Source organism: Strix uralensis, chromosome 28 (assembly GCF_047716275.1).
Source record: "Strix uralensis isolate ZFMK-TIS-50842 chromosome 28, bStrUra1, whole genome shotgun sequence".
In the NCBI taxonomy this organism is placed as follows: domain Eukaryota; kingdom Metazoa; phylum Chordata; class Aves; order Strigiformes; family Strigidae; genus Strix; species Strix uralensis.
This window is the reverse complement of record NC_133999.1, coordinates 129,607-154,324: the sequence shown is the minus strand read 5'-3', so window position 1 is coordinate 154,324 and position 24,718 is coordinate 129,607. Positions and strand designations below refer to the sequence as shown.

The window sequence follows — 24,718 nt, the reverse complement described above, 5'->3', positions numbered from 1 at the left end:
TAGGTGGTATCAGGAAAGTTGTCTGAGCTGAAATCCCCTTAGCACTGACATAACCAAACAGAGGTGACATCACAAATATTATGTCTTCAAATCTCTAGAATCTGGATTAGTTAACTAGTTTTTCCCTCAGGTACAGAAGTTTTATAGTGTATAGAGAGGTGGTATTCTCTTAACTAAAGTACTTCTTTTTCTGAGAGGGAACTTGAAAGAGGGAGAGAGAAGAATAAACAAGAACTCAGAATTAATGATATAGTTAAAGTACGAAGAACTACAGAAAGTAACTTCTGGGAGATTCCCCACATTGCTGAAATATATACTGAGAAAACAACAAAAAAAAGATGTTACTAACAACATATCATTAGTACATACTTTCTATAAATATAACAAACATACCTCTTTGTTTACAGACTGATCTATTTTATCTTGTCCTTCAGGTAAAGGTACTTCTGCCAAAGACTGAAGACTTTTATGGTTAACGCCTTGTTTCAATTCCTTTATAAAGTCATCTTTCTCAGTCAGCTGTTTTCTTAGTTCTTCTGTATCAGTTCCCTCATCCTAATAAACATAGCAAAAATTGCCACAAATTGCAGGATTGGCAAAAGAAATTAACATGTGCATGAGCATCATTACAATTACTCAGTAGCATCAGTTTTAGAATTGCAGGCTCAAACAGCCAGCTGTCCAACAAAAAGCCAACAACTTCATGTATGAGTGGCCTCTACTTAAAGCCAAGAAAGGTCATACAACAGCCTGGGAAGATGCAATGCAAAATTTTTATTTTAATCTACTTATGTAGGGTTATAAATTTCACCTCCCATTGTTTGTGAAGTTCTTGGTTCTGTGCAAAAGGCAGCTGATGTGATAGTTGTTTCAGATTTCCAGTCTAATCAAATTGCAATCAAATGATCAAATAGACTTGAGTGTTTATTTGAACTACTAAGTTTTTTGAAACTTCAGTTACTGTTACAAATTCAGTTTCAGAAAAGCATAAAGCTTTTTTTTTTTTGTATTAGCTGCAAACAATTTCAATATGTTTGGAATAGAGCCAAAACATAGTGTTTTGCAGAGTTAGTGAATAACAAAAGAAAAATCACAAAAACAACTAAAAAAAAATCCCACAGAAACAACAGAAAGAATGAGAGAGGACCTTTCCTGAATCATTTACTACAGCTTCTTTCAGTTCTGCTATTTCTTTATCTTTTTGTATGGTGATAGAAGCCAAAGTCTTGAGCTGTACTTCCAAAGCTTCTATTAATTTATTTCTTTCTTCACGCCACTTTTGAAGATTGTTGTCCTTTTCTACCAGCTGTGCAGCAAGTCTTTCCTGAATGGGGGAAAAAATAGGTTAGAATTGAACACCACTTCTACAAACCATCTGAACTGTTCTGACAGCTTAGTTTGGCATAGTCAGTACTATTTTATGGCCTCAGTAGACTTGAGAGCCTATGTAGATCTTAAAAAGCTCACACAGAACTAGTTTCACTACAAATATACAAAAGCAAACCATGCTTCAAATGAGAAAAAACTGTATCTATATTTATACTGTTTGTGAAGAGAATTTTTGTCAAGAACCACCACTCCTGCTTGCCCACTTACTGATTTTATTACTGGAAAGTCTCAGGCAAGCAAAGTCACAGACAAAGTGAAAGTAGTCCCAAGCTCCTAACATCCCCCTGTACTGATTGCAGGTCCAGAAGGTCATTGCTAACTACTTCTAGATGCAAGTACAGTTTTAGATTGCACAGATTCATACAATAATTTCATATGCTTAAGAAATTACAACCTTGATACAGCCCAGTGACCAGGCAAGGTATCCACCTTGTTATTAACTATCAGTCACCCTACTTTGAAAGTGGTATGGGAGCAAAACCACTAGCATTTTGACCAAGTATTTTTACTGGAAAGATCTGGAAAGAGGCTTTTTTTGTCAACTACTGCTTGCTTCTTCTCTTCCTTCTAAAGCCTCATAGGCTTCTCCCCCCCCCCCCCCCCTTTTTTTTTTTTCAGAAAAGCCAAGCAACAAATCTTGTTTTTCAAAGTATGTTTTCTTAGCTTCATTAAGTAGCAATTCATTTAAGCATAGGTTACTTATTGGTGTTTTACACACAAGATGAAGTTTGAAGAAGGTGGTGGTGGTGACAGGATAGAAAGGAACAGGCACACTAACTTCCATTACGTATCACGCTTTTTCATTTTGTGACACTCCTATTCTTCCCTTTCACATTGAGATGATCTCATGTAGGCTTTGTCATGTGATAAATGAGGGGACTTTGACAAAGGCCAGCTCCCCTCAAGCACCCACACTGTTAACACTTGACACGAGATCTGCTCTGTACTAACGACTTACGCTAGAGGACTCTGACGAGACCTCCAGTCACTTACAATTTCTGCTTGCTGCTCTACATAACGTTCTCTGTCATCCGCAAATTTTCTCATTTCTCTGTTGTGATGGCTCTCAGCTTCTTTCACTTCACTCATGAGTCTCATTTTTTCCTCCAGCCAATTCTTTTTATCAGTTTGATACTTTGTCTCACTTTCCTATTTTAGTGGAACCAGAAATAAAGCCATAGGCAGAGATTAAGCAACAAAAAAAAGAAGTCTTAAAATCCAGATTACCATTAAACTCATTAATTTCAAAAAGATAACAGAAATACTAGCACAGTTTTACTCCAGCATATTCCCAAGTGCAAGTATTATATTCTCATTTGTTCCTTTCCAGTTAAAAAAATTGTTCAGCAGTTCTCAGAACTTATTATTCGGACTGGCACATCTTCAGGGAACAGACTTTTTTCCCTCTAAAAAATGCTCTGGGTAGGTCACAAACACTATTAAAGTTACACCAAAGGTAATGGCAAAAAGACCCTTTTTACTTACAAATTCCCAATCTTTTATACTTGCAGAACATGTTAAAAAACCTACTTCAAGACTGAAAGGCAAAAAATGCAGCAAAATTTGAATGGTAAACAGAGAGAGTGTGTAACTAAGAATGTCGCTTCAATCACAGCAACTTTGCCTCCTTCTCTGCCACAATCAAACCTCTTGTCAGACATTCTCCCACATAGGACCTGAAAAGCTGCTTGAGAAAAAAGTCTACTTTCTAATCCAAGGAGAATTAAGAGGTAAATCCTTAGTCTAACAGGAAGGACTTACAGGTCACACAGCAAGCACAAGATCTTTAAACAGTCTGATTTATTTGCCCAAGCAACTGACGGGAAAAAGGCTTGAAACAATCCAACTCTTGACATCTGTTCAAGACAATTTTAAGAGGAGCCCAGCTAGAGAAGCACCGTCCATGGTAGCATAACATAGTGAAGGGTGCACTCCATTATGGAGCATCAGTGATGCTGTATATTACAAAGACACCACATCCAGACTTTGCTGCACTGATGCACGGCAGTTTTTAGAGGAGGTTTCCTTTACCAGAACTTGCCACATTGTGCCCTAGTTCTTGAAGATAGCAACACAAAAAAAATTTAGACTCCTAAATGAAAGTTATGGCTTTAAACCTAAGTATGAATTACATCACCATGTTTTACCTTCAGTTCTTTTCGCAGCTTTATTAATTCCTCATTTTCATCTATGTTTTTTTCTGTGGTTTTGCTCATCTTTTGCTGCCAGTCACTATTGCTCTGGTTATCCAGCTCTCTATATCTCTGCTTCCATGCTTCCAGTTCTAGTCAGCACACAAAATGAGGTTATATAACATAGTCTTAAATGCATATTTGACCACATTCACATCCTTCTACTAAAGTTACTTGGATTTATCAGCCATGACCACAGAGGGACAACAGAAGCCTTTAACTGTTAGAAGTTTGTTATGTACTATATAAAATTAATGCCTAAATAACACTCAGCAAATCAAAACAGAGATTTAAAGCAGCTATCACAATACATCCAAAACAATTTTGTCTCCTTGCTCCCTTTCCATGGAGAGATTACCCCAAACTAATCTGTTGGTCTCTTCTAATTTGGTTTCAATCACTTGATCTTGTTTAATATGAGTCTGTTCTTGTTCTTCTAATGTCATCCGCATATCTTCAATTATTTTTTCCTTTGCACACAGATCTGAAAATATATTTACAGATGAGCCCCCATCCTAGTTCCCACCATTCTCTCCCAAAGTGCCTTCATCACAAGTAATTTCCCCCATTTCCTGAGATCTAAAGCTCTATTAGAAAGAAATAGAGTATCTCTACTAAACTTTCCAAATCCAAAATTCTGAAGTGATTCTCATCAACTTGATTTAGGTGAGCATTTCATTGTTAATGTCAGACTAAGGCTTGTATTATACGAAAACCTAACTATTGTTCCACTGCTAAATGTTTATCAAACCTGCAAAAACTGTTATTGTGCTAGTTCATGTTTCAGGGTTTGACTTTTTCCACAATAGGCTTACTTTCAGAGCAACGTTTTCTTCCCACTTTCAATAGAGTCTCCTCACAATCCCTGAATTGGCTGCTTTCAATCAGTTCATTAGAGTTCTTTTCTGCCAATTTTCTTTTAATGGTAGTTACAGTGTTGTCCTGTGTTAAAATAAGATAAATTACTTTGAAGTTTTACAAAGTGAGCACTTAATAGGCTTAGTAATCTTTTAGATGCAAATATTTTTACAAATCTATCTGGGTAACCTGTATATGGGTTGTCAGAAGAACAAGTCAGTTACAGATCAGTTGCTTAAACAAAAAGCAGGTACACCTTCAGACAGTAATAAGCACAATGCTTTGCACTGTAGAGAAAGTAGAGCAAGAGACTAGGAAACTACGAAATGCAAAAGGAGTTTACCACCTGAAGTATCCAGTGTCAAAAGAGTTGAGGAAATCCATGATTTGCTCAAAGGGCCAATGGTCAGCTCTACAAGTTCATCACTTTCTTGTCATAGTTGGTAGAGCTGGGAGTCTTAACCACCTTCAGCAAAGCCACAGATCATTTTTATCATGAAAGATCTGATGCAATTTGAAAGCCTAGTCAGTTCTGTCATACATACTTTAGACTATGTATTTGACCAAGAATAAAGTTTCTTTACTCACAAGATGACACAAGTGGCAAGCCATGCCGGTTGCCAAGGACCAATCACTCATCTAAGTAATTCATTAAAAAAAATAATGATCTATAGAACAGACTTGAGGTTTGTTGTCACATTTTAAGTTTCATCCCACACAGTCTCATAGAAACACTGGACAGAGCTAGAGCCTGTCTCTTGGAAGGAGCAGTGATAGGAAGCAGTCATCACAACTGTTACCACTCTGAGCATTAATACTATTGAAAAGCTAAGTTGCTCAGAGGCAGAGAGGGAATAGAAGATTAAGTATGGTCAAAGCTTTAAGTTCACAGTGGAAGAGAAAAATGGATCAGAGCGCTGCCTAAGTTTAACTTAAAATGTTCTCAGAACTACATTTCAGGTTACAGGGCATCAGGCTCAAAAAAACACCTAACCGCATGTTTTGATTTTTTTTTTTTTAACCTGTGTACATGTAGCCAAGCCAGCCTTTTGGCATTCAGCAGCCAGCAGCAGACTAGCCAGCTGCAAATTTTATTGATCGCATCAAAAGCAGAGATACCCTGGCCATCCACTCTTAGATCAAACTCTGCTCAATACATTCATATTATTGCTCTGCCTTAGAAAGTTTGTGTGCATCATGGTAGTAGGTGGGACACACTGATTTTTGTTGCCAATTTACACAACCACTGTCCTTCTCACACTAACTTCTAACTTCAATTAAATTTGAGCTTTTGCTGCAGCAAAACCTCCTTTCCTTCCTCTTCCATTCAGGCAAAAATAAAAAAGACAGTGACATAATCCCTCTCTTCCCACAGCTGGAGTCCTCCCAGTTTGAGTGTTGTTTTTTTCTTTAGAGTGGCTCTTCATAGTCTCATCGACAGTCCTCCAATAGTAACTCCAGATCACTGCTTCCAGAAATCCTATTTTCCACACACACCTCTGCACACATTTTGCCGTAACTTCAGTTGTAATGCCAACTTCGCCTGCTACCATTTCAAGAAAGTAGCAATTACTTACAGAAAAATTCAATTTTCCAAAATAGTCAAGTCCGTTATAAGCACAGATTTAATTTTTTTGTAAACAGAAAATTGAGATGTCTAAGACTTACATAGTCTTTTATGGTTTCTTCTAAACAGGATATCAAATCTTGCAGTCTCGTGATAGCATCATCTTTTTGCTCTGCGATGTCCATTAGTTCTTGAATCCTTTTATTCTGCGTATTCATTTTCTTAGAAAAGAAAGTAGTTCAGTCAATGCTAAATTCTTGAACTATACAATGCATTTAGAAGCAAGATCAGTTAAGCTAAGCTTGATATAAAAAAAGCTAGAAACATACTACAATAGCATTTTAAGCTACTGAAATTTTGTACTAAAGCAAGTAATTTTGCACAAGTTTTTTTTGAGAAAGTTACCTCAGTTGCTTCTTTAAGCTGCTCAGCAGCCTCATCCGATTTAATCATCTGCATTTCAAAGTCTGTAACAGGAAGAGAAGCCTGCATCAAATAAGTGGCTATTACATGGTTTACTCAGTAATCCATTTTTCCAGATCTTCTGGTACTTCAGTAGCTTTTGAATAGACTCATTTATTTTTGTGTTGGCTTCTACTTACAGGACACATTTCAAAAGTTCAGGTTTTTTTGAACAGAATTGGGCCCTGTAACCCGTATAAAATATAGATCATGTCAAGAGACTTCTGCTGAAATCATATTATGAGGTATTGATACTTTTATCTATGAATGTTCCACAGAATACCTGAAAACACTGCATCAGCAAAATGTGAAGTGCTGGGATCACAATATAACCATGAAATCAAGAATAAATAATGTTGACATGTTACCCCCACAATTCAGAAGTCTTCAACTGACAGTTCTAAGTTTTGTCTTAAAAATGAAATAATCAAGGCCTGTGGAATTGTTCAACCCAAACATACACAAAACAATTGATTACCACCTATAGAGGTAACATACGATTTGGTTCCAAAATCCTGCTCAACTGGATTATTTCTATTTTACAGTGTCATTTCTTTTTTCTTTCACATCACACACACACCCAGCTCACCTTTGGTTTTCTGTGTCAGCTGTTCTTCAATTTTGATTAGTTCATTGGTTTTCTCTGTCAGCTTTTCTTTGGTCTGAGTTAGTTCAGTGCTAGTTTTTCCCAGTTGCTTTTCAAGCCAACCTATAGCTTCCTGTGGGTCCTCCAGAGACACAATGTATCTGTATGTTTCTTCCGCCTGCTTTTTGGTATCAACGACATCATTCTGCAGAGAATCAATAACATCCTCAAGATCAATGTAGGTGCCTGGCCCTATGCCATGTTCTCCATCCTGAAAGATAATTTATATCCATTTAGAAGTAGCAAATAGTTACACAATATCCATTATTTCTACTGAAAATTTCAAAGAACGTTATGTACTCAAACATCTAAGTACAGTTAATTCTGACTTCAAAGCCATCTTGTAGGTTCACAGGCAATTTGATTGCCAGTTTCTCTCTACCTTCACACAGAATTCTCCAGCATCAAGTAACAGCTACTTTATTTTTAAAGCATTTAACGGCCCACCATCACATTCCCTTTTATACCACCACAAAAGCATCCCCTCCAAATTTAATATAAAAGCTAGCATTTTTACCCGATGAGAACACTGAATGAACACAGCAAGCAAACAGTTTTAGAAGGAATACATCTGAAATTTTCAAATATCAGTAAAAGTTTGTGAGGTCAAATAAGTTTGTGGTAACTTATCAAATTAAGCTGTACTTAAAACACTGACTTTCTTTCCTCCTTGTTTTTTTAAAAACAAAGGGTTCGAAACTCACAAGAACCAGCCTCAACTTCAGAGTTTAGTTATGCTTAAGTGTATATACAATTCTCATTGCTTCAGTTGTAGCCACAATAGCCTTAAGAGGAAAGAAGTCTCTGGGACCACTCCAGTACCATCCATATATGGGGTCTTAGAAGTCAGCTTCAAATACCTTAAACAGGCACTCAATGCAACAGTTTATAGCATAATTGCAGCTTTTCCCCCAGTTTCTTTGTACACAGTAATTCTCACTTTGTGTTGCAGAAATGCAGAAAACCCCAGATTCCTAAATGCATATCCGAGGCACAGCAACTACTCCTATTGAACATGATAAATATATCTTGCTGAGGATACAGTTAGGCAGCATGCAATTCCTTGAAACCATTCTTCTAATTCTTGAGACGTACCATCACCATAACAGGTAGTTAGTGAAAGGGATGTTATCAGGGGCATAATACCAGAGGTCCAGCTTGTTCACTGCGACGCTTATCCTTTAGTTCATTTTCTTCATCCATGTCTTCAAGATCACCATTTACAAGTTCCTTGAAGATTTCCAGGCGTCTGTCAGAATCTTCTTGAAGCCGTTCTCGTTCATAAGAAAGGAACTCACTATAGTAGGAAAAATAAGTCAGATAAAAGCTAGCTAGTATGAGCTGCTACAAAGTTATTAGTACAGCTGCCTATAAACAAAGATGTTTTTTTCTTTATTTTGGCACAATAAAACAATACACAAAATGGTGTTGCTACACCAGAGTACGCACACTCCTGAAGAATGAGGGGGAGACATATATACACAGATATGGCTAACACTTGACTACAAGCATTTTTTCTAAGCTTCTTGAGCCAGAATACCCATCTGAAGTATCACTAAGACTGCAGTAACCAAAGAATTTGCAAGTGTCACTCTTTCTACAGACATCCTATCAAAGCTCTTCTGTTAGGGAGAGCTCTACAGGAACACTGCTGACAGATTACACACACACACACACACACCCTATGTGCCCCAAATCAAAGCCTTTCCTACACAGTATTTTTCCTGAACTCATAGTCCAAACAGAAACTGATCTATTAACAGAGGCAGTAAGTCTAGCAGAAGAGTGTGGTCTCTTATAGCCAAGAGACAGATTTAAGAAATAAATGAATGGAATTTAATTTTTTTTAATCATTAACTTTAAAAACCACTTAAAGCTAACTTACTTGAAATATATTTCCTGCTCAGCAAAATATTGGGCAAATTCCTGCATCACCTCTTCACGAATCTTTAGTTCCAGCAGTAACTTATTCTTCTTTTCAGCAATAAGTTTGTTCTTCAACTCTTCTATGAGATTCAGCAGCATCTAGAATTACCATTAGTATTAAGTTTTTCATAACGACATGGTTTCCCATAAGTGAGATTTTTCTCATTCCTCAAACACTACAACACCACTTTACCCTTCCACCTGACAAAATTTCTTCCAGTTCTTTTATTAGCTTATTCATAAACAGGAAGATTTATGAGTAGATCAGAAGATCTCTTTGGTACTAACACAGCAGTTTATAAGTTTGCACAGAGCAGGCATTTGTAAAGAACATCCATTTTATTACAAGAATTCTTGAAGTTGTCTTAAACAGGCTTAAGCTCCACAGGATTTGGCTCTTGTTTTCCAGGTGCTCATTTTTGGGACAATATTAATGAAACCTCCACAAAACAGTTTCTAGTCCTCAGTTCCCTCCTCATCTTCCCTAGAAGTGACTAAATTTGCTGTTCCTTAAGGAACAGTTTTCAGCATTTTCTTGTACACAGAATACAGAGAAACAGTCTTCTGTATTGCTAAAAGCAGGTAATACTTGCTGTGCATTGACCACAGGCTACCAAAAGGAGAGAAAGCCAAATCTGCAATTCTTACTGCTTGGTCTATATTCAGACACATTATAGAGTTTTCCCACAACAGGCATCATCACATCATGAGTAATCCCACTTTTAGTTCTTAATGCTGGATTTAGATAAAATAAGGGTGATCAGAAAAAAAGGTGAGAGGGGGGAAAACCAGAATAATACCTTGCTTCAAGACTCCATGCTACGCTAATTCTTAACATACCCCTGGCACATACCATGTACTCTTTTTTTCCCATAATAACTTTATTATCTTCATGTTTCTGCACTGCTTCTTCTCCTGACATATGCTGTTCCTCCATCTCATTATCATCTTCAATCACATCTTCTAAGCTCCTGTCCCATAGGACAGTAACTCTTTTCCTTGAAATTGGCATTTTAATGTGACTAAGTAGTGATGATGTTGTTGATTTCTGGTCAAATGACTGATCTTGGACAAAAACAGATGTGTCCATAGCTAAAACCTACCCAGAAAACAAAGAATAAAGTCTTCAGTATTTTTTAATCCTCTACTGGCACTTCCAAGATATACCCGCTGCACTTCCCTATAGGTCTCCTGAGCACAGTACTCCCCCAGTCTATCATCTGTTCAGAGTCACTACTTCAACTGGTTTCCAGCTAGAGTATAAAGGAGTCACTTTAGAGTCTAACCCTTCTTTTGATTGCAGGAACACCAAGTTTCACTAGCTTGACAACGTACAAGAGGGTTGCCACCTCATGCACCTTCAGATTTCTGTATTTCCTATACTTTGAGTTTCTAGTTGCATTACACAAATGCCATCCAACAAATTCTGTTTGTTTTAGTGTTGTACTTAACCCATTTAGATGAGCCCACATTCTAATGGCCTGGATCTCTTGTCCTTTGAACATATTTAACTGTCAACAGAAGTTTTCCATGGTTTCCATTAAGGCTGCAGCACTGATCCCCAATACTTTTGTCTTCCAACTCCACCAGGGTTCTATCCCTGCACTTACTCCTACTCATTCTGCTTAACCTCCACCTTCCCACTGAAGCTCCTGAGGACATAAAGACAACCTTTCAAATTCTCTTTGGTGCTCAACCTACATACCTCAGGTGAGCAATATTCCACATTAAGATAGCAGTAGTATATGGGGCAGCTAGACTTGCTACTAGGTGAGAGCATGCTATGACTACAGAAGAAAAATTCACCCAGATCTCATGGAATTTCTTCCAAATATAGCAAGTGTCTTGTCAGGCTGGATATTTTATGGGAATTACGGATTTTTAATAGGAAATATATGTCCCAACAAAGCCTTTTTAAAAGCTTTACAAGGAAATAAAGCCTGACTAGGAGCAATCAGAAAATACGATTGCAACATGAGACAGAAAAACCCAGTCACTAAATTCATATTCTTAGGAGTGAGGGAACCTGCTCTTTAAAGGCAAATCAGAAGTACTGATCAAGATAAACTGCAACACACTTACTTTTTGTGCAATGGCCGAGAACTTTAACACATGGAGTGTTTCATCATACGTTGAAGCACATTGGCTTATGTTTACTATCATGTATACACTCCCCTTTCCACTGAAGAATCCTTGAAGGAAATGAGTTAGTTTACTTTCCCGAAAGGGTATGTGCTGCTGCGACCTTTAAAGACAAAAGAACAGATGACCAGATGTTTAATAATTTCCAGTCAGTGTAAAAGCTACCCAGCATGAAGACTTAAAAATATTTATTAAAGTAGTAGTCATTAAATAAATTAAAATTGTTTTGGACTAGATGCAGCTGTTTGTAGAGAGACCATGTGGCTGTTGTGACTGTGGCTTTAGCCATTATCTTAGATAGGCTATAGCAATATAACCAATGGGAGCACTTAAACTGAAAGTGTTCAACGTTTAGCCTTGGGCAGGTCACACAGCCTCATGCTACACCAAACTATACCCCAACCTCTCTCTTCCCTTCCACATTAATGAAGAGAACATATCTAGTTCTAGGCATGCAGTATCCAACATCATCAGAGATCTCTCTCACTCAGTATCCGGCCTCTGAGAATGGACAAGAGCAAGTGCCTAGGCAAGAAAATGAGCATACACCAAACACATGGAGATACTTTTCAGAACTTTCTTCCTAATCTCCCAGCAGTTTGGCACTTCCTAAAAAAAAAAAAAAAATCACAATTTGTGCCCTTGAATTTAACAGCTGGGGATGTAGTTTTTGATGCTTATAGGAAATTTTATGAGAATTCCTAAAACATGACTGAACGCACACTTGCCACCAAATAGGTTGCCTGCATTTTGGACACATAACAGCTATTCAGTTACATGGACAGTGCTACAGAACTCAGGAAGGCAGCGACACTCCTACCAGAGTACATAGACAGCTCATAAATAGCTTTGCTGCAGGACTGGTAGTCCAAAATAATTTTAAGAAAGTTTCTATTTCCTATTCAACTTGCAAAGGGCATGTATTAACACTTTAACAATATAGAAGAAATGCTCTGAAGCATGATCTCTTAAAATTCCAAGTTATTGGGATCAGAAGAAGTCATTCTGAATACATTAACAGCCCTCTAAGCAGCCGCTAGTTTTAATGCATCCTTCCTATCTGGAAAGAACAGAAAAATAAGACAGACTGTAAATTCACAGAACATAATCAGGAACACACGCTAGCAAAGCTTCTTCATCTTAAGGTGTTACAGACTTTGAACAGGCTGTCAGGAAGAGTGCTACGGGGTAAGTGAATTTGGCAAAGCACATCCATCAGCAGACTGGGTTCATTTAACTTCTGGGACAGAAATAGAGCTGCAAATGAGAACATGTGGAGAAAGCAGTTCCTGGACAGTTATATCCAGCTGTGACTATATATTGTACTGTTTTTTAGACAACTAGCTTCTTGTATTATTTCACTCTTATTTAGATCCCCAAGGTAGGGCATAAATAGCAGGAAGGCTTTCTTTTGTCTGCATATGGTTAGCTGGATCAGGAGGAGAGTGTTAAAAGTTATGTCAGTATTTATTAAAAAACAGACAAATTTTGTCAAATGGTGCACAGTTATGATAGCACAGCAATGTTCTGCTGATGAAAAAATGTTACACTAGAAGTATTAGACAGTTGAGTTAGTTCGTAAGGAGTAATAAAAGGCTAAAAATTTGACACTTACTATGACACTGGTGAAAAGGGGGGTTTAAACTTATTCCAAAGTTTGATTTTTTGATAAACCAAGCTCAGAGGAGTAAAGTTAAATTGCTAAAATATACAATAGCATGCTTAAAGGAGATTAGAATTGATGATTTAAAGAGCAGAACAAGGCAAGTTTAAGATGACTTTGGTAGATCAACAAGTCTATACATCATTTCCACCAAAAACTTAGTATTAGCATTGCATATTTTAAACATTGTAGGTAATACCTAAAAGCCACAACCAGTTTGCAATTCGTACAAGGACTTACTTTGACTGTTGAGAATTCTTGAGTGCGTTAATACACTTGCCTAGAATCAGAAGAGAGGTGTTTATATTTCCACTCTCTTTCAATCTATGACCTTCATTGTGGGTCTTGGCATATCTTTCTGAACCAGCAAGATCACACAGTGACAATCTGAAAACAGATAAGGAAAACTCCCTTTATTTACCTTAGAACATGCACAAATTATTCACTTTTTAAAATGATCACTGTTTTTAGAGGAAGAATTTCTTGATCTTCATCTGCACAAACACTTCCATTCTTTTCAGTGTTGCTTTCCCAATCAAATTTTACATTACCTCCTGACAAATCTTTTCCCAACACACTTCTTATTTCCCCTCCCCCCCACCACCATCCTCTTCCTTTTGAGGACTTAGACGAGTTCAGGTATATAGCAGGCTAACAGAAACTTGTGCTGAACAGAGGGGACAAGATATAGAACAGCACTGCAACCTGATGGCTGGAGATAGAGGGCCAAGTACTGCATGATTGTAGAAAGTGGGGAAAAGGAGTGGGAAGTGGGTAGAAAGTGCATGAGCTTCTACCAGGAAGCACTGGGTATATAGTCAGTACCAGTACACCAACACAGAAGATAACTGACAACTTCATCACAAAAGAAGAGAGGGTCTCTGCTCTGAACTTACTCATTGACTCGGGTGACTTGTGGGGCTCCTGAATCTTCAATTTTTAGTATCTTAACTGTGAACATGCTGTGACTAAAAGGAAAAGTTTAAATCAGCAGAGAAGATAAAGTAGACTAATACCTTCAAAATATTTTTAGCCTCCACAACATCTGTTCAAAACACTGTTGAATCTGTCAACTTGTCTCAGCATATACTCTATCAGATACAAACTTTTAAAGAGATGCTGGTGTAGCCTTTATTTTGCTTTTTCCTCAGACATTTAGATGGAATAAAGCTAAGTGCTTTTGCTTGAAGGACAGTATTTGATAAATCTGTTAGCTTTTGTACAGGTTCATCTTACTGACGGATTGAATCCTTTTGACTAAAAACATTGGGTCACACAGTGCTAAAGGATGCCAAACCTAGATATCTAGACCCTGTTAAAGCCTCTTCCCCTCCTAAAAGCCACAATCCATATTTTAGTTCCCCCTTCCTCCCAGACACCATCCTATGCCCAGTGCTATTCAAAAAGTTTCTCACCTTCTGCTGGCGAAAGTATTTAGCTTCGTGCTTGCGATACTCTGGTGTTTCAACCCCAGTTTTAGAAGTCTAAAAGCTTCTTTAGAATCAGAAATCTGAACCCACTGCAGACCTTTAGGAAGAACAAACACAGTAATCTTGTAAATATCATTATCAAAAAGAAAGAAGGGATTAGGGGATAACGTATGCACACCAAGAATAATACGTTTATTTGAGACAAAAACATTTTACTAAGCATGCTTCAGACAGAAATTATGTGACAACAAAATCAAGATTCTTCCTTCCATGGGAAAGGAAGGGCACATATCTCTCATCATTTCATCCTATTAGCACACAGAAATATGCTCCATCCAAATTAAGTGAGCAACCTTAGCCTCCACTCTGAAAAGCCAAAGCACAGGGTCTAATATGAGCATGAACGCCCTATGTTCATACTCATCAAGGCAGAATTCTACCTGGACAGCTTCTCTGGTTTAGCCTACGATTTTGAGGGTGCGGGGGGAAAATCACCTAGACATCTTTCAGGGCCATCAAGTTAAAAAAAAAAAAAAAAAAAAAAAGAAAATCAGTGAAGAATTTTGTCTGCAATATGATGACTGTATATCACCTTGGTATGGGCTAGAGTAAATACCTACAACCCTACTAATGGAACTTAGAATATGAACATTATGGCCTCTGTTAAACTAGAGGTCACCAAAATTGTACTAGCAAAAATACCAGCTGTGACGAAGAAAAATAAGAAAATCATCAGCTGGTTTTCCTCAAGAACATCAGGAACAGCCTTATACCTCCAAATGTTATAAAAAGAGATTATGCTGAAGCATAGCTCAAAGCAGACTATTTCCTACTTCACACCTCTTCTAGTCTTTGAAGAAATGAAGGAGTTGGGTTTATCATCTGATTCAGCTTTTTGAATTATAATTTGGCATATAAAAGATAAAAGGAGCAGGCCAAACACCTCCAAAAAAGCCTTTAATCTAGAATTGGTGTCTTGATTTTCCAAAGAACCTATAAATCAAATAGGATTTGAAACCTGTTATTTCCATGGCCAGAAACAAACACTGAACTGTTAGAGTTCTGCTAACCCCCCGCCTCCCCCAACCCACAACAAATCACATCACAGGCTTCATTAGAGTACTGTAAAATGTAATTTGCAGTCAGACTGAACTTTCTCACATATTCTCTGAAAATACTAACAAAATAGAACTGTTGAGCCAATTATAACTATAGGTAAGAATTTGGAGTCTTTTTTAAGAAAATGGAAAAAATCAAAACACTAAAAAATTTGTCAATTGTTCTCAATATTTCTCCCATTTCAGAGAAATATCAAGTCAGTGGAGTGCACGCAGGCTTTTAAGAGTTACAGTTAACAACAGAGAGAAAACACTATTAAAGGTACAGATACTTCTGTGTATGTAGATTGTTGCCTTTCATACCCAAGGCAGACATTTCTAGTGCCACAGTGAATACAGTTAGGAGTTTTCTAATCTAGAAATAAATATTATTACAGGAAGACTGACTTCTCAAATTACACGTTTGGCAATTTGCAATGTATTCTAATCACCTTTTACATAAGAACATCCCTTGATGTCTTGAGCAAGGCGTAGTGTTTTTCTTTTCTTGTCATTTGACATAGGAATCAGTAGATCATAAAAACATTCATTGTAAATCTCACAAAATGAAACCCAAAGAGAAAATTTCACGTGATTTTTCGCAGTTGTGCTAGATTGTTCTGAGCCTTTTAAGAGTTCTTCCAAATCTGTCAAGTACAAAATATTACAAGTCAGTATAGACCTTGTAAAATAAACTTTATTCAAAAAATTAGTAAGTGAAGACTGATATTACAGCAGCCTTCTAAAAAGCACTTACCCCAGACAAAAATCCCTTGAAACTTTTCTCCCCTTTCTTAAATATCTGGAAGTCACATGCTTACCCTACATATCTGCCAGACACCTCATCTACCACTTCCTTTCCCACTTGCAAATTCTATCAAAAACATGCAGCTTTGTTAGAATTATTCAAGTCTCTTCAATGTCTTTAAAAGAATCAAACTGACAAGTACATATCATTCTAACATTTTAAAGCAAACCTAGTATTTAGGTAGTTTTTAAATGCTAGAATTAGGTTTATCTAATTACATACAGGGTCAGGATACCACTAGAGACCATAGCATAAGTAGTACTATTTTTCCTTGCCATAGTTTCATCTCATTTAATGTCTGTTCAGGTAAACTTCTAACCATTTTATCCTTGTGTTTTCTGGCCAGATAAATTGATCACTATCCAATTCACAGGCATATAAAAATGCCAAGCAGTCATTTTATTATTAACATAGGCCAGAAGTCAGTTGTTGACTTTAAGAAAGCTTCTTTGCCTGCTTTAATTGCAATTCTTTAATATAAAACATACCCTTACAACCAACTGGTGCTTTGCTGTTAGTGCTATCTTGATGGTCTACCTACAAAAGAGAACAGAGGCTTTAAGATACATTGTTGACAGTAGATCACCAGTTCCTTTTGTAACAGCTCCTACTAGACAGTAATACAGTGTAGTTGCAATATGCCAATACAAAGATCCTGACTAGGCATCATGTCTAGTTCAATGCACCTGTTCACTCCTATTGAAAGGATTGTTCTTACCTTAATACTCATCCCTGACACTTCCCTTACATCAGGCCCTATCACAGTACAGAGCACTTCAGCTCCCTGAGCCAGAGGAAAACTAGCCACAGAAAAATAGAGGGGTGGGACCCCACAGAGAAACAGGGTGATTTAACAGGATGATTTGCGGAACTCCAGTTGCAGTTTACACATTATTCTTAACCTGGTGAATCTAGAGAGTCTGGAAATTTTTTAGTATTGGTATTTTGCTAATTCAGGATTCCGTATCTTACAGCTTCCTAGGTCAACTCTCAGAAATAGAGGTAAATGTAGAACACTTGTTCACTTAAGAAATTAAGTGAACAACTTACTACTACATGATACAGGCTGTATCACAGTTGAAATAAAGCCCAGGTTTTAGAAAGAGAAGGAAAACTTCCTTCTGCTGAATTCTTAAAAAAAAAAAAAACAAAAAAAACCCAAAGTAAAACAAATCCCTACAGATAGAGGTTAATACACACACACTCCATTCCCACTCTTAGTTTTGGTTGTTTGGTTTTTTTAGGCACAGAACTGCAAAGAAGTGCAACTCGTCTACCAAAACCAGTATGCTTAAGAGAAGAAACATGGATTAAAAAACAGGTGTGATTTGGGTTGGGTTTTTTTAATGTTTTGTCAAGAGCATATGTCATATAAAGCTGGGATTCCATAAAGCAATTCCTGAAATAGTTAAATACGTGTGTAATCAAAACTTTCAGGTTTAAGCTTTACACATATAAAACACCCACCCAAACCTCTCTCTGTTGAAGTAGGTGCAAACTTTGAAAACTGTTGTTATAAGAACAGCTTAGAGATTTAGTGGCAAAACTACAGGGGACACATACATGATCGTTTTTTCTGAAGCCCTTAAAGACTGCTAGAGCTAGATAGAACATACGCCTGTGCTTTTGAAGTGAAGTCTTGAAGAACTCTGCTGCCACCTGCCTTCCACACTGGAGAATTCTAGTTAAGTAACTCGGATAAAAATCAAGGTAACAGATAGATTCCATCCCACAACAGCCACACCACTGTATTATAACCCAGCATACCACTAGGCAGATAATTCTTTTCACTAAAAATAAAAAATGCACTGCAATCCATTTCTAGTTCCAATTCCTAGCATATGCTCAGTTTTCTTACATTATTGCATTCATTTCAGAGTTAAAGACACCAGGAAAAAGGTATGCTTATACAAAATACAAATCCCCACAACTGTAATTGGACTAAACAGCTTTAGAGTTCCAAGCAATTCATGAAACTGAAGTGTATTTCTGGACTACTCAATAGTGAACTGTTTAAGAATAAAGTCCAGCAGAAACCTGTTTGAATTCAAATCTTTAGAAATCCAACAGCTTTATAGCTCTGCTGTTCCAAAAAACCCTTTGCTTCCTTTGAGGTTATTGGCATAGACTGGAAGAGGGGAACAACCTCAAAATCATTCATTTCTTTCAAGTATCCTGGAAGAGAGTAAATTGTTTAAAGGAGCAGACCTACTAGCATCCCCGCAGATGGCGAGACTATTTGCATTCCATCCTTATTAAGCACCAGTAACCCCAGAGGATAAATTATCAGATGCTCAAACTATAGAAAAAAACCTTAGTGTTTACATTCTGTAAAGTATTCAGCCACAAGGCAGAAATTCACAGAACAGGGTTCATCAGCAATATTGCTCACTTTGCTGCTCATCTGAAGAGCTACCTGACAGCAAAGACACGTCCATACTTAAATACAGAGAGTTGCTTCCCATTGAAAAATGAACATGGTAACATTGAGCTATCTAAAGATGCATGTACTCGTCAGTACAGAAAGAAGTGCTCCTCTACCTCTTTTGTTAGGCGAAGTATTGAATTTTTAATAGCAGTTTCTTCTTTCACTTGGTCTCTAGTCAGCCTTATATAATCTCTGCACCGATGGGGTTTGAAATCCATTGCTGTGTATAGCCTCCCTTGAATACTTTTAAACAACATATCCATAGTCCTTGGCAGAATACCGATGTCATCTTCTGTCCCTGAAAGCAACATACCAAAGAAAGACCCTAATTATTACTGTGAACAAGATATACAAATAAACAAAGACAGAAAGATAAGCAACTCTAATCTCAAGGCATACATGATGGATTTGGAGGCCACTTACAGCACGAAGCAGTGGGTTTTTTATTCTCAAGGTAATAGCAATGTCATTAGTGTTCTGAAAGGTATTTGGCTTTCAGCAACAGCTCATGCTCTACCCCTTAGACAGTAAGGGGCAGAACATAAAAACTGATGGGGTGTTCTGCATAAACTTAGCCTTAAGGAAAAAAAACAAAAAACAAACCAACCACAACCAACGCACATTCAATAGAGATTTGCAGTTTTTCAATTGCATTTCATAGGCTGCCTTCACTCTCTCTCTCAAGGAAGTAATCTGCAAATACAACTGATGACTCCTCTCTCAGCTGCAGTCCTGTACTAATTCCACAGACCCTACCAAAAAAGTTCTAGAAGCCTTGTGAAGACTCACTCCTTTCCCTGTCCCAGACCCTTTCCTACCAAAGCATCCTACTTTTGCACATGAAAGGCAAAAAGGAGTCAGATAAAAGCCTCAGTGAACACTTGATCTTTCTGAATCCAGATGCAAGTTTAAAAAGGGTTCACTTAACTTTGATTTCTAAACCAGAGAGGAGAGGAAAGAGGGGAGAATGGAAGAGAAACAACTATCCTGTCTCAGACTGACAGCATTATCTTCCAGCCTCTGATAACTCCTACCGCTCCTGAGACAGATGGGCTTTCACCAGTTACAGCACTAGCTGTGTTGCCCAAGTCAGAACCTATGTAAAATCTAGCTGGCACTCAAACACCAAGCTAGGAACCAAATAACATACTAAAGTACTGTTGGATTACATTTGTTTCTCCTCATCTACTCGTAATTTTTTGTTTCTCGTAATGCCACTTGTAATTCAACCTCACATGAACAAAGTAGCAGTCACTGGCAAACAACAAACAGTCCTAAAAAACTGTTGCATCTTTCACTTAAGTCCCTTGCCATTGACTGAATACAGACTGCCATGTACTGCCAGAAAGGAAAGGCTATATTGACAATACTGGGAATAACAGAAGAGGAAATCATGGCACCCCGTAGGCAACATTCTGCCCTGACAGTTCTTATCACAAGTTGATAGTTAAGTCCTAGAAAAATATAATAGCATGAAAAAGTCTGCAGAGTCTGAAAAGACATGAATCAAAAAGTCTTGAAAACCCACACAATATAGCCCAAACTAGCCAAGCATGCGGGACTGTACACTTTAGGAATTTTGGGGGGTTGTTATTTACCTATTATTTATTAGGACAGAGCATGCCATCATTGCCCCAGATTAATGATAACTGAAAATACTGGCAGTAGTCTTTAGTTATAATCTACCTAACAGAAGATCACTTAGAAGACAATGTCACTTCAATAAAGATCAATTTCATATGGCATAAGACATAGTGTCCTTCTACTACTTCTGTGTATAAAATAAGCATTATAGAATCTAGAACTGCCATTTTATTACAGGAGAAATTGTTTCCATCTAAATCAAGCCACCTTATTTGTTAAAATGTTTTGAAAAATAATTAAAGAATGACATCTTCCAACCAGAAAGGATATTGAGCTTTAACAGTACAGAAACAGTACATCAGGAGACAAGGTCTCCTAGGATATTATTGATAAACTCAGAAACTCGAGACAAGACAGAAATACTTGGAAGTACTCAAATATGTTTCAAACCATTTATGCTCTGCCTGTAATAATTGAAACGGACTCAAATACTATTCCTTATTTGGAGACAATGCATATAAGATGCATATGACCTTTATAATAATGATTAAGAAAATATGAGTCTGGACTTACACACTTTTCACATTCTGATATACAGAACACATATTTTCTTAACTCCCCCCTCCACCCTCTAGATACTTGGAGGAAAAAAGAAGTCACGTACACCTGGTTGAAATTATTACAGCCTTACAAAGCAATACCACTGTATGTCTACGTAAACTCTGGCAGTGACTGTCAGTTGGCAGTTTAGTGATATTGGTTATGGAAGGAGACTTTCAAAGGCTATTTATTATTATTATTATTCAAGAGAAGCCAATGTACAGGGCCTACAGCTTAAATAAAGGAAAGAGTTATAATATTTCTGCTAGAAGTAATCCTCTCAAAAAAAAAAAAAAAAAAAGGAATTTCATTCAAGAACACATTTCTACTTATACCTTGGAATGTGTAGGTTTTCCCAGCATTTGTAACGCCATATGTAAAAATAAGACGATTATATCCATCTAAGAAGTCTTGCACTGGTTGCTTCATGGTGCCTTCAAAAAATTCTTCTTGAGTTGTTTCAGGGGCAAACACCTGAGCATTACCAAGAAACATCTTTATTTTGTTTCAGCAATCATTAGAGACTTTTAAAGAATCCTTTAAATTCTGTATGTTTATAATCTTAAAGACTATTGACAGTTTAAAAATCTAGTTGGATTGCTATTTAATAATATAAAGTTAAACAAATTTTTCCAGGAAAAGATTAAAAATTTTTAAAGACAATTCATTTACTTGTGAAAAAGTGAACTTCTGTCCAACAGTTTTTTCACTCAGTCGACTCAAAGAATATTGGGGTGGCTTCAGTATGACACTTGTTGAATCTTCAATCGAAACACAGCTCTATTAAAAGGAACCAGAAACAATGCAGGCATGAAAAGTGTATGAAAAGCTCAGCTTAGAGGAAAAAACAAACCAAAAACCCCAAGCATACATTTAAGGTATTTTCAAGTTATATAAATGTCACACCTGCAATTCATTTTCTCTCTCCAACGATGTAAATGGCCTAATACGCAGGCAAACTTGTATGTGTCCCTTAGGCTCCAAAACGTTCCTCTTAAATAAAAAAAAAATAAGGAAGTTAGAAATTTGACTAGCTTCTTTGTTGGATAGCTAGCATCTTAAGGCAGTTTTATTTTCACCAGGCTACTTTGAACAGACTTATTTGATGACAAGAGAAGCAAAAGTAATTCACTACATCAGTTTTCACAAGTGCTTAGGCCTCTGCAGAAGTTCGCTGTGATAACTTAAGAGTTCATAATCTTGCAGCATATATATATACACACACACACGACACTAAGGCAATGAGAAATCAAGAATGAAACCCACAAAAACATTCTATGATTAAGCTGCTCCAAGACTGATGCGCCCAATAAGGTATCAATGCAGTGCCACACAACTTAGTCTAATCCTATCTATCTCCTCCAAATTAAAAACATACTAAAGATGCTTTTCATCTTCTCTGTAAAATTCTGATTATTCGTATTGATGAAAAGACTAAGCTTATTAAAAAATATCCAAACAATGCAAACGTTAAAGCTTTCTTACCTGGCTTGTGTCCGAGTCTGAAGAAACCAAAGAAAAATCACCAGAGAGATCTGTTTTAAGGTCTTCCACACTTACTGGCCCTGTTCTTTGAAGTGGCTCAGCACTAGCAATATAGGATGGTCTGAAAAATTCCTCTTTATCCAAATTTGGTTCCATCCTGCGAGATAAAATAAAATCCTTCTTTTGTTTTCTGATCACATAACATAGAGCTTCTGAAGTCTCTTATATAAGACAAGCCAATTTGAAACTGATAGCTGCAGTTTCTTTAAGGAGAAAGCTTTCTTTATCCTATTCAAAATTTACACAGCAAGTTTCTGATAGCTGGGGAGAGGGTCTGCAATGGAGTTCACATCACGATGAAACAAGACCAGCCATTCTTCTTTCAATGCAAAGCAACTGTTTACGAGGGAAAAAGCCTTACACATATACCACAACCTTGCTAAAACCCATGTTTGACAAGGAAGATAGAATTAAAAAATAAAAACACCAAACAATCATATTGTTCCACATCCGTTTCTCCATCATCCCATTATTGTGTCCATTTAGAATAAAAGTTCATTGCAAGAGTAACCCAGACTTCATGGTTATCTCTGCAGGACCTGATAAATAATTGGTATTATAAATATAACACAATGTAGCTTAATGCATGACAGAGTTCAGAAAAATTCTGAAGACTAGCATATAGTTTTAGCTATTAAGGGGACACTAGAAAATTAGACCTCATGCCAGAGGGCAAGTTACAGAATTGCTTTTTAGTAACTTTTTCAGTCATTTTATAGATCAGCAATTCATCTATTAATCCAAAATTTAATGATTTTTGTGCATCTCAGAATCTGGGCAGTGAAAATTTGCTATAGAAAATGAAAGTAAATTGATTCAGCGTTGATAGTAGACAGGTAGATTTCAAAATAATCTTTAAAAAGTGCATTTTATTTCAAAATATTAGCGTATTTTGTCTGCCCTTCACTCTCCAGTTGCTTTTTCCTGTGATGTTACAGACGTGGCTTGGCAGCTTTTGTTATGAATTAAGTTTAACTCATTGGGCTCACAGACTATGACAGCAACTCACTGGGCTCATAGACTATGGCAGCAAGCATTCCAGCAATTAGACATCTACCACATGGTCTCCTACAGTTTTGAAGCTTTGGACATGATGAGTCAATAGTCTAATACTACATTCCCATGTCTATGCTACAGCCACGTATATATATTTTGTCTCTAAATACTAATGGAGAACACACAGCATTCATTAAAACAGTGGACAGACCAGGGCTGGTTCAGAAAAGGTGTTGCCTATTAAGCAGTCGTAATATTTTTGTTCCGCCCAGCAAAAAACCTGAAATATGCCAGCACTTTGGTGTCAAAACATTTAACAGTTCAGCCTGACTATCTAGCTTGTAAAAGGCAGATACAAGGCTTCATGAAGCCAGACAAACTTCACCAAGAGGCAAATGAGGTAAAGCTATACATAAACTAAGCAGCAATGTTTAGTTTAATCTACAGTTCTTATTTTGTCAGACAACTATATGAAAACCAGGAAAAACTTGGCCTGAAATACTGACAAAGCTTGAACAAACACCAAGTTGGGAATAAGCTACTACTGGAAAGAAACATACCTGTGCTGTCACGATCTAGAAGTCTTCCTCATCAGCTACACAAAGTCACAGGGCAAAACTCTTACCAGACCTTGACAGGAAACATAGTTGTTAGGTAACTGACAGTTTAGTTGTTTTAAATATAAGCTTATTTTAAAGTGTGATTTGTCGAGATTATGCTCTCACTCTGTGCTTTTTTACCTAAGGGGCAAAATACAAACATTAAGCTATGTATGTAAAGCTGGAATTCAAAGCATTCATATGAGCCCAGCATTCAGATAAGTCAGGTTGAACCACTAATAGCATGTAAAACACAAGATGCAAACTGTCCATCTGTCTGCACATTGTGTCATACAGCACTGTAATTACCTTAGATGTTCTGGGGTAAACAGGTATACTGCCCGGCTGTAGCCTCTAAAATGTACTTGTATACTGGGATACGTTATTGTAATTCTGCTTATCGTGACAACAGAGTTTAGAGCTGCAGACACCTTAAGAGAAGGGTATCCAGAATGGCACACAAAGCAAAACCTGGTCACGGTACACACACAACCTGTAGCACTGTCAGACAGCACAAGGGTTGAAAAGGCTCCAAACCTCACAGCTGGCAGCTTATAAAGAAACATAACGCATCCGTACTTACACTTTAAAAAATTTAAAAGAAAAGTTTTCCTCCGCAATTACCAATCTCTCACTGCAAGGCTTCGCAGTGTTGTCCCGTTCTTACGGGACACTGTCGCATGGCCTGGTCATAGCCCTGGACGCTACCCGTGACTTGCACGCCCCTCAGCAGTACCTAAAAGTTTTCACACACACATCCCCTGCTCCACAAGTTTTCACCCACCG

The 24,718-nt window shown here is 37.3% G+C and overlaps 1 pseudogene; it reads right to left on the bottom strand.

Annotated features, from left to right (window-relative positions):
- Window positions 1–1,102: 1,102 nt before the first annotated feature.
- On the bottom strand, window positions 1,103–23,952 carry LOC141935626 (uncharacterized; annotated as a pseudogene).
- Window positions 23,953–24,718: the final 766 nt, after the last annotated feature.